This window comes from Microcebus murinus, chromosome 3, assembly GCF_040939455.1.
Source record: "Microcebus murinus isolate Inina chromosome 3, M.murinus_Inina_mat1.0, whole genome shotgun sequence".
Classification (NCBI taxonomy): Eukaryota; Metazoa; Chordata; class Mammalia; order Primates; family Cheirogaleidae; genus Microcebus; species Microcebus murinus.
The window spans coordinates 42,750,808-42,766,126 of record NC_134106.1 but is presented as its reverse complement, the minus strand read 5'-3'; positions in this window follow the sequence as shown (position 1 = coordinate 42,766,126).

Here is a 15,319-nt window from a genome sequence, read left to right as displayed (position 1 = left end):
TTTCTTGCTGAGCAGAGTCTTTACACAGAATACCTTATAGCCTGCCGGACTCCCTGATCAGAACCACAAGGTGAGAGAATGGTATTGTGGATAGAGGGAAACCATGTAGTCTATTTCCATAGAGGAGAGTTGTTCCAAAGCAGTCATTGAGAATAACGTTCCTTGCCATTCTATTAATAGTTATACAATAGTTAGCATGAAGAGAAAGATTATCATGGATTGGACTGTCCTCAATTTATAAGTGGAAGTCAAGGAAGAAAAAGAAAGCATTCTTTATTTGAATTACTCTGACTTTTCCAAGTATCTTAGAAAGGAATGCTCAGGTTTTCAATCTCAATAATCTACAGAAACTTGACAATTTATACTTCCCCACCATGATTTATAAAATGATAGACTGGCCTCAGGCTTTAATGAATTATTCATTTTTTATAAGTATATATTGCTAAGCATAGTACCTGATAAATGCAAGAGTATATGTATGACATATCTACGCTATAAAGCCTAATAACAAAATACATTTCCATAAACCTATCACCCCTATTTATGAACTATTGCAACATCTAGCATGAATAATTTATTCTTTAATCAAATCCTTGCTTATTGGCAGTCCCAGTGATAGTCACAGTGTGACCTTTGTGGTGGACATAGGCAGTACATAAATATTTGTTGTATTAATAAGTGTGTCATTGATGAATAGTCAAAACAAATTTGCATAATTTTTCTCTTCGCTTCCTTTCATTTCAATTATGTAATTATATTAATAATACCAAACACATTAAAATATAGTAACCTCTAAAATATTTGAAGTAAGTGTTGAATTTGGAGGAAGATCATCAAGGAGGGGGGTCATTATCTCCTTCATTTAGGATTAGATATCCATTTTTATGCTAATATTCACTTTCTATTCTTGGTTATTCATTAGTTTTCCCTCTGTGATTAAAATACTCAGATTTGGAATCCTTCTGAGGAATCCAGGATGTTATAGCTAGTAGGAGAATTCCTACTCTTGCCACTCAGAAACAGGTAAAAAGTACAATCTGAGACCTATGAAGTTGGTGGAAGATATGTGGAAATTAGGAGAGATAATATAGACTGAAAAGTAAAAATTATTAAAAAGTTAAAAAATTCAGATACTGTTGTAGAATGTCATGGAAAGTGTAAATAATAAATCGTATCATTTGGAAGGCAGAACTGTAACAACACTGAGCTGAAGTCTTGCCTGCAGTGTAACTAATTTTACAAGTTTAAGTGCCACAGTTTCCCCACTTTTATAATGGACATAATAGTACCCAGCACGAGGGCTGCCTTTAGTGTAGAGTGAAATACTCTGTGAAAACGGCTTAAATGAGTGTTTGATACACAGCACATACCAATACATATTAGTTATCACTGCTGACTTTTTTGTGATCTTTGGAAAACCTTGTTTTTTCTGGATTTATTTTTCTTGAATATGCATGGATAATTCTCTACAAAATTTTAACATTTTCTTTCCAAACCTGAAAAAATGCTATAAAAATTAATGAGTTATTTTATAGGTAGAGAACATTATTTTAAATCTTTTTGTATGAATAAGGTGAAGGCTTTCTGTTTTTTAATCACAGCTATATACTATAGTCCCATATACTAAGAGTATAGATAATTGAAGTTAGATTCCATTACAACTAATGTCCTAAATGTATTGTTGATAAAAGTATTGCACAGAATTTTACCTTTATAATCTATTGAAGCAAAAGAAACCCTTTATTTTTGATCATTGCTATCTACTAATGTATAGAGCCACTCTATCGAAGCAATTAGATTTTCTCTACTGGTGATCAAGGTGATATACAGGCTAAGTTTTCAATATGTTTTAGGGAATTTTATATATTAAAGCCATTTCTTTTACAAGAAATTTTCTATGCAGCTCTGAACTTCTACCAGTTCCATTAAATGATGAGATCTATGAATCTTTGAACCCGTATTCTAGAAAAACATTAACTTATGTGAAGGGAGTATAAGGGAAAAATAACATATTGTTGTTGCAGAAACTTTGGAATGCATCTACCCAAAGCAGACCTGCCACAATTGCAAATACAAAAAGGAAGATAATTATTTATAGTCAATTGCTTTAAACATGATGAAAATACTTTAAATTCTAAAAATATTTTTTAAAAAGATCATTTTCACATATAATGTATGTATGTAGTGTAGTCAAAAGTTCATGGAAAATGTATATTATGAAAAAACTATGCATGGATTTCAATTTTTTGCACAAAAATAGACTTATATTAACTTGTTATAAAATATCTGAACAGGATCTAGTTTGTGGCACTAAGAAGGATATGACATCGTTTTAAAAGAACACTTATCAGAGCAACATGGATTTTTCTAAAATTGAAGAGCAAACATCAGACTTATAGTGAAGCTGAGTGGAAGAATTATTAATTCGCTGACACTTTATGAAAAGCAAACTTTCCAGTTAATGGGTGCCAAAATCATTGCACCCAGATTAGCTGCAGACAGGAGCAGAGCTTTCAATGGAAATTTTAAACAAATGGGATTAAAGGCCTGAAGAATTTCCTTAGAGAATTGTAACAGGATATGAAGCATGATATTACCAGTACAAGCCTGAAGACAAAGTACAAAGCAATGGCTACCAATAGGTGGAAGTGGTCCAGTAAAGCAAAGGGAAAAGTCAAGAGGAAAATTCATGGCAACGGTTTTTTGGGATGCTTAAGGCATTTTGCTTATTGACTTTCAGAAAGGCCAAAGAACAATAACATCTGCTTATTATGAAAGTGTTCTGAGAAAATTGGCCAAAGTTGTAGCAGAAGAACACCCAGGAAAGCTTTGCCAGAGAGTCCTTGTCTACCACAGCAGTGTTCCACCTCATTCTTCTCATCAAGCATGGCAATTTTATGAGAATGTCCATGGGAAATTATTAGGCATCCAGCTTAGAGTCCTGATTTGGCTCTTTCTGACTTCTTTTTGTTTCCTAGTCTTAAAAAAAAAAATCTTTAAACGGAACTCATTTATTTTCAGTTAATAAAGTAAAAACGACTGCAGTGACATGCTTAAATTCCCAGAACCCTCAGTTTTCTTTAGTGATTGACTAAATGGCTGGTATTATCACTTACAAAAGTGTATTGAACTTGCTGGAGCTTATGTTGAGAAATAAAGGATTTTTAAAACAAATTTTAACTCTTTTTGAAGTCCCATCATATATTATTTATGTAGATGTCTATTATTTTCTCTTATTATATCAGAGATTCACATCTATTTACAAGACCAGTGGATAGAAAGTAGTAGAGCTTCTCTGATCATAGCAAAGGTAGAAAAAATTTCTCTTTGTAATACATAGAAAAGAATGACTTTCCAGGAGAAAAAAATTTAACCTCTCATCTCTCTTTAACTTTCTTTCCAGTGGGAAGACTTTTTCTGCTAATGTGGTTTTTCATTGATTCTATAGTAACAGAAAATAAACATTGTCTCTTCTAAATGCAGCTGTATTAAAGATCAAATGAAAACATGTAGATCAGCACACATCCCTACATACTCATGGGAAGACAACAATGGTAACAATAAAGGTAATAAAATAACAAAAAAAACAAAGCCAGTTCAAAGTGTAAGCCCTGTACATAATTGCTCAGGAGCTCAAATTTTGCTGTATAGACCAGTGCCTATGGAGAAATCATTAAAAAATGACCCCTATTGAATAAAAAAACCCTACTCCCCTCTCATTTCCTACTAAACCATCTTTCTTTAAGGTAGAATTAGGGCTCAATTTTTCTAACACTATGTCTACTGAATGACATCATGCCCCAAATTGGGGGAAATTATTTTCACCTGCACCTGGAAAGTATGTTTCCCATTCCTGGTATGGACCTTTTTTGTAGGATATTGCCCAAGCAAATTGCAACAAGAATTCTCTGTAATCAGGAAGTGCCTGAGGTAGAGCAAATGCAGTCCATTTTACAGATGCAGTCCACAAGCTATGCAGTCCATTTTACAGACGAAGAAGCCTATAGTCAATTATATCCAGCTAGAATATGGAAGACACAAGAATGGATAGGTTTCTTGTTCGATAGTTCTACCTCACCTCTCCACCATACACATCCTGGAGTTCCCCAATGTGAAATGTTATGATTGTCATAAAAAGAAATATGAAAAGAGCACTATAACTTCACCATTCTACTTATTTTTATAGGTTTTGAGATTTAGTGGTTTTAAAAGTAATATTTTCTATTTCTACCAAAATCTGTATTAGTATAAAATAACTTAAAAAAAATCTCATTTGGATGACTGTTGCCATTACATGTCCACTTTAAATCAAGATTTATATTATTTAAATTTGAAACATCAGAGAAAAGATGCCTTAGATCTTAAGCATAAATTATAATATTTTCCTTACCAACTATTAACCCATATGATTTGGCTTGAGATTTTATCTTTCTTTTCACTTTGGAGAACCTTATTTTACCAGGTAGGATTTATCCAACCCATGTTCTTGTCCTGTAAAATCTTAGTTCTTATGAATATAATTCACCATTTCCATACTCACACATAACTATTGGCTGAATATAAATTCAGGTAACACAATAATTTAATGTTTAAAACTGCCATGTTGTTTTTATGTCAACCACAATTGAAGGCAAATACTTTCTGTATTTCTTAACTACTTCATTTGAAGATAAAGATAAAAATTTGATTCTTGATTTTGACAAGTTTGAAATTCATTTATATAAATGATTTAACTGCTTTATTGCTATTGTTATAAGGAATATATGAAGTTTTAATGTTCTCCAAGTCTATATGTCTTTTTATTTTTCGCTTTGTTAGCAAATGCCTTCAAATTCAAAGCAATGCAATTCTGTAAAATAAAAACAAATGTGTTAAATCTGAGAAGCTAACAGGTAGACTTAAACCTGTGAGTACATTTCTGCTAAATCTTATTAGATAAGAGGTTCAAAAGAAAATACCACATTTAGTTCAGTGAGGCATTCTTTACATCTGAAACCCAATTTACTGATTGAAAATAAGATATCAACTATCATTTATTTCTTAATTGTAAAGTTGTATTATCAAATGATAAGGAATATACATTTTCTCTCTTTAGAGGCAAACACCTTTTTCTGATTTTTCCTGGGCACATAGTTTCTAAAATAATAGGACTACATTTTAAATTTCAAAATGCCTATTAGGAAGGTTTTGTTTTTAGTCTTTGCTTCTTCTTTGCTTTGGTTACCAAATATATTTGAAAATGCTACCAAATATATTTGAACATGCTTATGTATTTAATTATAGAGAAACATGTTCAAATATAGAGAAATGCATTTTACATTTAGACCAGTGAGGGCAGTTCCAATTTCTTTGAGAAAAATTAGAAATGTTTCCATTACAGGCTTCTGAAAAATGCTTTCCAGTTCAGACATTTTTGCTTCAAATTGAGGTTGGCATTATGCTTCTTGAAAATAACTGCAGAAACTGGTAGACTTTCCATGTTGCAAATTCACCTGTGACTCTGAGCTTAATATTGGTAAACTAGGAAATAAGCAGGTAAGTAAAACAGAAGTAACACTAATCAAATGAATAAGAAAGTAAGCTTGAAGTGCATGTAGAAGTCACTTTTTGAGAAAATATGTTGGATACTCAGTATGTGCCAATCTGTGTGGGAGAAAGTGGATTTAATATTTAAGATTTTACTCTGAGATTATAGTTTGTTGGAGGATATGAACAAAAATTTACACACAACAAGACAAAGAGGTACCATGGTAAAGGTGAACAAAGAAGTTATGAAAGCATTTCTAGAAATAAGGGCATCATACACCTAGTTTTCCTGGTAAAGTCCTGGTTTATGTTTTTTTGTACTGACAATGATTATACTATTTCACTCTCAAACTACCCTGGTTTGGATGGTAAATGATATAGCTCAACCAATATTGAAAGAAAAATAGCAATTATTTAGATGAAGGGGGGAATGGGCACTTAAAGCAGATGTGCAACTTAGACAAAGTCATATGCATCATAAAAATGCATGTTGCCCAAGAAGGAAACTAATGAACAGAGAAATTGAGAGGCAAATAAGTCAGATCCTGGAGGCTCTCTTTGCTCTGCTATTTCTTTTTTCCATAAAGCCAATGGGAAGGAAAATAAATATTTAAACAAGGGCACTACATAATTGGATTTAGATTGTAGAAAGTTATTAATATAACCAACAAAAAATTAGGATGGAAGTTAGATATTGTGATCATTTTCAATAACTCAGAAAAAAAATATGAGAACTTGAACTAAGGCAATGGCATTTGAGGTTAAGAGGATCAGATGCATTCAAATGATATCAAAGAGGTTGAATTACAGGGCTATAGGTTTTCTAAACTTTATATTTTAAAAATACATTATTATATTATAAAATTCCTTGTTCTTTAAAATATCATAATGAAAAAAATAATGAAATATTTGGCTCTCATTTCAAATACAGTGAAATGGTAAGTATTGTATGCACCTCCAACCTAGATTCTTGTGCACAAAATAAAACTGAAATATTGCTTTTTAAATTTTAATGACATTTTTATTATGATACAATTCACATAAAAATGTTAGGATGAGAACTCATAGCATGAGCTGAGAAAAAAATTTTGATACAAAGATTAGAATAGTTTTAAAGAAAGAAAATTTATTTTACTTCCCAAAGAAAGGGAAAGGCATGGCACAAAAGAAAGGAAGGGTAAGTGTCTGTGGAGAGATTAAAGGGTTTGGGGTTTCTATTGGGATAGAGGGAGAAGAGAAAAAATTATTGTTGATTATTGCTGCAAACTGATAGCAAGACACAGTTGTGAAGCAGCTGTGTCTGTTTCTCTCTCTCTCTCTCTCTCTCTCTCTCTCTCTCTCTCTCTCTTTCTCTGTGAGGGTGGCTTTATCCAAGAAGGAGAACCAAAAAACAAAGGGGATGAATAATTATTCAAATAAACAACAGACAAAACTTCCCAAATTTGATGAAAGACATGAATACAAACATCCAAGAAGCTCAATGAACTCCAGGAAGGTGAATCAAAGAGACCTACATCAACACACATTATAATCAAACTGTCAAAATCCAAAGAAAAATAGATAAAAATCTCAAAAACAGCAAGAGAGAAGTAAATTATCATGTAAAAGTAAGCCTCTAAAAATATCAGCAGAGAGCTCATCAGAAACTTTGGAGGCCGAAAGACAGTGAGCTGATATATTCAATGATATATTCAAAGCACTAATAGGAAAAACAAAAAACAAAACTGTCAAACAAGAATCCTGTATCCAGCAAAACTATCTTTCAAAAGTGAGGGAGACATTAAAAACTGAAGGAGTTTGTTACCACTAGACCTGAAACGAAAGAACATTAAACAGAAATTTAAGGATGTATAAAGAAATAAAGGGCCAGGTTAAATGTGTGTGTGTGTGTGTGTGTGTGTGTGTGTGTGTGTGTGTGTGTGTGTGTATCTATCTATCTAGAGATAAAATATCCAGACCCAATTTTTGAATTACTGAAAATAAATAAGAAAAAGACAAATGACTTAAGAAAGCTATGCAAATACTGAAAGACATTTCACTGCAAATTAAAGCAAGAATTATTTCTAGCCTTTGAGAGAGGAATATAACATGTAAGGGAGTGTAAGGAAATATTTGCTATATAAACAATGGACTTATTTCCAATAAAAACTACAAATCAATAATTTTTTAAAAGACAACTCAATAGCAAACATGGACTAAAATTATCCATCCAAATGATCAACAAATCAACAAACATATGAAAGGTGATCAACTTTATTAGTCATCAGGGAAATACAAATTAAAATTATTAGATATCACTATACAGCCAGAATAATACCTCAAATAAAACAAACAAAATAGCAAGGGTTGGCAAAATTGTAAAGAAATTGATTGGCTGTTAAATTTGTAAAACCATTTAGCAAAAGTGTTTGACGGTGTCTACTACAACTAAGTATACCTTATGACACAGCAAATCTACTTCTAGGTACATTTTCAAATAAATGTGTATACATATTCACCAAAAAATATCTTCTAGAATTGTCATTGCATAACTATCCATAACAGCCTCCAATTGGATACTACTCAAACATCAATAAACATAAAATAGGCAAACATATTATGGTATAGTCCCATAATGGGATACTATATAGTACTGAGAGTGAATAAATTACAACTTCATAGAAGAGTATGGATTATTTAAAAAAACATAGAAGCAAAATAGAGGAAGTAATACTCTATAATTCCATTTATGTGAAATACAAAAAATAGGCTTTGCTAATTTATGTATTTAGAAATTCAGGTAGTGGTTAGTTACCCTTATTGGGAGTGGTCATTGAAATGTGAGCATGAAAGGGTTTTCTGGAGTGCTAGTCATGTTCTCTTTGTTGATCAAATTGTTGAATACACAGGTATGTTTTGTTTGAGAAAATTTTTGAAACATTTTACTGGAGAGAATATAAAATAGCCAATAAACGTTTTTTTTAAAAAAGTTCCTCTTATGAGCAACTAATGTATGATCATGTCCTTTTTGAATTTATGTTGTACTAGAATGAAAATATTTTTAAAAGAATAATGAATTTAAATCACCCAGGATGTTAGAATATAGGCATCCAGATACAGTACCAATGGGAGTATGAAAGGAAGAATTTACATCAAAAGTCCATTTGGTAGCCTCATAAAAACTGAAAATATACATATCCTGTAACCCGTTAGTTCTCTTTTATCATCGAGAATAACTTGCAACTGTGGAGGAAGGCTATATATCTATTTTAAAATATTTTTAATTTTTTTCATTATAACTCTTTATACCTACTAATAGATCTTGATTAAATTAAATATGCTATATCCTTCCCATACATAAAAAATACTTTCAGCAATTCAAGTAATTAGATATTATGATGGGAAAAATATAAATAATTATCAATAAAAATAAACATTAAAGACATTGAACATTTTTTCACATACCTTCTGGCCATTTGTATGTCTTTGAGAAATGTCTATTTAGTTCCATTGGCAATTTTTTAATGGGATTATTAATTTTTTTGCTGTTGAGTTGTATATTCTAGATATTCCTTGTATATTCTAGGTATTGGTCCCTTATCAAATTAATATTTTGCAAATATTTTCTCCCATTCACAGGTCATCTCTCCAATTTGTTGATCATTTCCTTTGCTGTGCAGAAGCTTTTTAGTTCAGTATGGTCCCATTTGTATATTTTTGTTTTTGTTACCTATGTTTTTGAGGTTTTAGCCATAAAATATTTGCCTACAAATATTGTCCTAGAGTGTTTCCCCTATGTTTTCTTCCAGTATTATTATATACCAGGTCTTATGTTTACGTATTTAATCTACTTTGAATTGATTTTTGTGTATGGTGAGAAATAGGGTCTACTTTCATTTTTCTGCATATAGGAAGAACAGATGTTGGCAAGGATGTGGAGAAATGGCAACATTCATACTCTGTTGGTGGGAATGTAAATTAGTATTGCCATTAAGGAAAACAATATGGGTATTTCTCAAAAAAACTAAAAATAGAACTACCATACAATCTAGCATTACCACTACTTGGTATTTACTCAAAGGAAAGGAAAACAGTATATCAAAGGGATACATGCACAGCCATGTTTATTGCAGCACTATTTGGAGTAGTAAAATTATGAAATCAACCTAAGTGTTCATCAATGTATGAATAAAGAAAATGTAGTGTATCTACAAAATTGAATACTATTCAACCATTAAGAGGAATGAAATCATGTAATTTTCAGCAATATGGATGGAACCAGAAGTTATTATATTAAATAAAATAAGCCAGATACAGAAAGACAAATATAACATGTACTTACTCATATGTGGAAGTTAAAAGTTGATCTCACAGAGGTATAGAATGATAGTTACCAGAGGCTGGGAAGAATGTGAGCGTGAGTATGCGGGAAGAAAAGAGGTTGGCTAATGGATACCAACATAGAGCTAGATATAAAGGATAAGTTCTAATGTTTAATAGTAAAGTAGTTTGACTATATTTAAGAATGTTGTACATTTCAAAACAGCTAAAAGAACTTTAAATGTTTTAATACATAGAAATGATATTCATGATGATGGATCGTTACACATTCTATGCATGTAACACAATATTACATGTACCCCATAAATATGTATAAATAAAATATATTAAAATACTTATAACATTATGATTATAGATGTAATAATTATAATGTAATAACAAATTTTCTTATAAATATATAAAACATTAATTACTTAATATTTAATCAGTCAATTTCTATTAGAAAATAATTGTAATTTTTAAAGTATTTAAAAAATTAAAGCAGACCAATACTCTTAAAGCAATGGTGTTAGAAAAACACATGTATGCACACATATCACAAATATATATACACATACATATTAACATCATAAACATAATCACAAATATTAACTTTTGAAAAGAAATAAATTATTCATACCTATTTATCAAAACTTGATTCTTAAATAAAAGATTATAGAAAACAAAACTGTGATGTAAGATTTTGAAAAAGATAAATGTGTATTTCTCATTTTATTCTGTAAAATAACCAACTTATACTTTTTGTTTTTACAGAAGTAATAAGAAGAAACCTTGTCCAGAGTAATTTTTCAAACACGTCTAAGTAAAATACACCGTATTAAAAAGGTTTAAAGTACAAATACCAAATATTTGGTGAAATAAAAGTGAAAATTAAGTACAAAGGGGTAAAAAAGAATTATTATGAGCCGAAAATAAAAAGCAACCTCCAAACATAAAATGCGATGCAAATTTTGGAATAAAAATTTGATCCCCTAAAATTGTAAATGAGCTAAAATCACCTCTAAAATAGCAAACTTCTAGGTTTGAGTTATAAGTAACATTCAATCCTTTGATAGCTACAAAAGTAATATTTAAACCAAATGAAGTGGAATTTTTTTTAGCAAAAATTAAAGTTAGATGAATCTAACTGACATATACATATATTCATTATATATTTATTTGAGAAAGTATAAGTGACAATATGTCACCATAAGAGTTATTTCAAAATGGTTTATTTCTATTAATAACATGCAAGTTTTAATAAGCAAAACAAAGAAGAAATACCTTATATAATTATTTGGTCAAAGTAGATATGTACATTCAAGTTACCAATCCTCTATGAACTAATGAGAACCATATATATGAAGATCTTTCATATAAAATGTATTTAACAGCAAGTTCTTAAAATTAAATTCATGAATTATTTTATGAACAAAAGCCATGCATTTAGTTTTTAAAATAAGTAAAAGTATACAAATAAATGTTAAGAAATGGTAATAAAAATGTTTAAAAAATCAATAGTAATGAATTAGAAATGAGAAAAAAGAACTAGACTTAAAATCTAGAGGTAGTTCTTTTTAAAACAGATCAAGCCCAAACCCAGCAGAAGAAGTAAAATCATTAAGATCAAATCAGAACTAAACAAAATTGACAACAAGGAAACTATACAGAGGATTAACAAAACAAAAAGTTGGTTCTTTAAAAAAATAAACAAAATTGACACACCATTGGCTAGACTAACAAAAAACAGAAAAGAAAAAAATCTCTAATAAGCTCCATCAGGAGCAATAATGGAGAAATTACAACGGATGCCACATAGATACAAGATATAATTCATGAATACTACAAAAACCTCTATGCATACAAACTGGAAAATGTGTAGAAAATGGACAATTTCTTAGAAACACACAGCCTCCCTCGGCTCAACCAGGAAGAAATAGAATTCCTGAACAGACCAATATCAGGTACTGAAACAGCAATAAAAAAACTTCCTAAAAAGAAAAGTCCTGGACTAGATGGTTTTACACCTGAATTTTACCACACCTACAAGGAAGAACTGGTGCCTATCCTGCAGAAATTACTCCACAACATTGAGAAAGATGGAATCATCCCCAGCACATTTTATGAAGCAAACATAACCCTGATACCAAACCAGGAAAGGATGCAACAAAAAAAGAAAACTATACACCAATATCCCTTATGTATATAGATGCAAAAATTCTCAACAAAATCCTAACCAATCAAATCTAGGTGCTTGCCAAGAAAATAATCCATCCCAACCAAGTGGGCTTCATCCCAGGGATGGAGGGATGATTTAACATATGCAAATCTATAAATGTAATTCGCCACATAAACAGAAAAAAAAAAACAAAGACCATATGATCTTCTCAATAGACATAGAAAAAGCATTCGACAAAATTCAACACCCTTTTATGATAAGAACGCTCAACAAAATGGGCATAGATTGGGCTTACCTAAAAATGATATGAGCCATATATGACAAACCCACAGCCAATATCATATAGAATGGAGAAAAATTGAAAGCATTCCTACTTAGAACTGGAACAAGACAAGGTTGCCCACTATCTCCACTTCTATTCAACACAGTGCTGGAAATTCTTGCTACAGCAATCAGACAAGATAGCGGAATTAAGGGCATCCAAATGGGAGCAGAAGAGATCAAACTCCCACTCTTTGCTGATGACATGATATTATACCTAGAAAACCCCAAAGATTCGACCAAGAGACTCCTTGGATTGATAAATGAATTTGGTAAAGTCTCAGGATACAAAATCAATAAACAGAAATCAGAGGCATTCATACATGCTAACAACAGTAAAAGTGAGAATAAAATCAAAGACTCAATTCCCTTCAAAATAGCATCAAAGAAAATAAAGTACCTAGGAATATATTTTGCTAAGGAGGTAAAAGACCTCTACAGGGAGAACTATGAAATACTGAAGAAGGAAATGGCAGAGGATGTAAACAGATGGAAGAATATACCATGCTCATGGGTCAGTAGAATCAATATTGTTAAAATGTCTATACTACCCAAAGTGACCCACAGAGTCGATGCAATCCCTATTAAAATACTATCATCATTTTTCACAGATATAGAAAAAATAATTTTATGCTTCATATGGAACAAGAGAAGATCCCACATAGCAAAATCAATCCTAGGCAATAAAAACAAAATAGGAGGTATCAATGTACCAGACTTCAAACTATACTACAAGGCTACAGTAATTAAAAAAGCTTTTAACTGGTACAAGAACAGGGACATTGACCAGTGGAACAGAACAGAGAACCCAGATATAAAACCATCTTCATATAGTCAATTAATCTCCGACAAAGCAGACAAAAACATACACTGGGGAAAGAACCCTTATTCAATAAATGGTGCTGAGAAAACCGGATAGCCACATGTAGAAGACTGAAACAAGACCGACACCTTTCACCTCTCACAAAAATCAACTCACGCAGGGTAACAGACTTGAACCTTAGGTGTGAAACTATTCGAATTATAGAGGAAAATGTTGGCAATACTCTTCTAGACATCGGCCTAGGCAAAGAATTTAAGAAGAAGCAGCAACAAAAATAAACAAATGGGACCTGATCAAATTAAGAAGCTTCTGCACAGCCAAAGAAACTGTTGAGAGCAGACAGCCCACAGAATGGGAGAAAATTTTCGCAAGCTACACATCTGTAAAGGGCTTATCACTGGAATCTGTTTAGAACTCAGGAAAATCAGCAAGAAAAAATCAAACAAACCCATCAAAAAAGGGCAAAGGACATGAACAAAAACTTTTTAAAAGAAGACAGAATAATAGCCAACAAACATATGAAAAAATGTTCAACATCTCTAATCATCAGGGAAATGCAAAGCAAAACCACAATGAGATATCACTTATCTCCAGTGAGAATGGCCTTTATCAAAAAGTCCTCAAACAACAAATGCTGGCGTGGATGTGGAGAGAGAGGAACACTCCTACACTGCTGGTGGGACTGCAAACTAGTTCAACCTCTGTGGAAAGCAATATGGAGATACCTCAAAGCAATACAAGTAGATCTACCATTTGATCCAGCAATTCCACTACTTGGCATCTACCCAAAAGATCAAAAGTCACTTTATGAAAAAGACACCTGCACTCGAATGTTCATAGCAGCACAATTCACAATTGCAAAGCTGTGGAAACAACCCAAGTGCCCATCAATTCATGAGTGGGTTAATAAAATATGGTATATGTATACCATGGGGTACTACTCAGCTTTAAGAAACAATGGTGACATAGCACCTCTTGTATATTCCTGGATAGAGCTGGAACCCATTCTACTAAGTGGAATTTCTCAAGAATGGAAAAATCAGCACCACATGTACTCACCAGCAAATTGGTATTAACAGATCAACACCTAAGTGAACATATAGGAATAACATTTATCGGGTGTCAGGCAGGTGGGAGGGGAGAGGAGGAGATGGGTATATACAAACACAATGAGTAAGATGTGCAACGTTTGGGGGATGGACACACTTGAAGCTCTTACTTGAGGGGGGGAGAGGGGCATGGGCAGTATATGTAGCTTTAACACTTGTACCCCCATAATATGCTAAAATAAAAAAAATTAAAAAAAATAAAGCTGCAAATCTGAAAAAAAATATATAAGACTTAGTCCTTATGACCGCCAATGTCTCAGGAGCTGGTGGCAGAAAGTGGCCTATACATAGTAGGTGATAATAGGTGCATGGCAGTAGCCAGAGAGGGATGTAATAAGAGTGGAGTCAGGACCAGGTCCCAGCTGTTTGACCATAGCATTGCGCTACTCAGAGTTTTGATCCCAACAGTTAAGTGTGTTTCACTGCACTGTGAACTCCCTGAAGTCTGGGACCTTATCTGATCCAACTCTGTGGGCTGAGTACAGGGTGATGCACCCGGGATGTCTGATGGATGACCGAATGAATACATGAGGTTATGCATGAGTGACAGTAATGGGTGGCTGTACACCTGGCCACGAGGGCAGGAGGGTGAGGGCGAGTGGGTGAATGTATGATGTATTGGGAGGAGGAGGAATAGTCTTGCCTCTGCCCAAGGTAGTTAATCCTTTTAAAACTTAGTTTCTTCAGCTATAGAAAATAAAATAAAATAGTAAGAAATATACATATGAGTTTGGAAAGTCTTGTCAAAACATGAAGAGATAAAAATAAATTAATGAGAACACAGAATATAAAAGAGTTAAATTATAATTGGATACTGTACAACCCTGATTATTTTGAAAATTTCAATGAAATTGACAGCTTATTAAAAATATAAACAACCCAAATTAACTTGAAAATATCCAGTATAACAGAATTTTATATCCAAAGAAGCGATTAATAATGTTACAATATTATTTCCCAAAATGAAGATAGGTAGAGATGTTTTTCATCAATTAATTATCTAAATTGAGGAACTTTTTTAAAACTTCAAAGCAAAGAAAATGTTCTATGTATACTGTATAA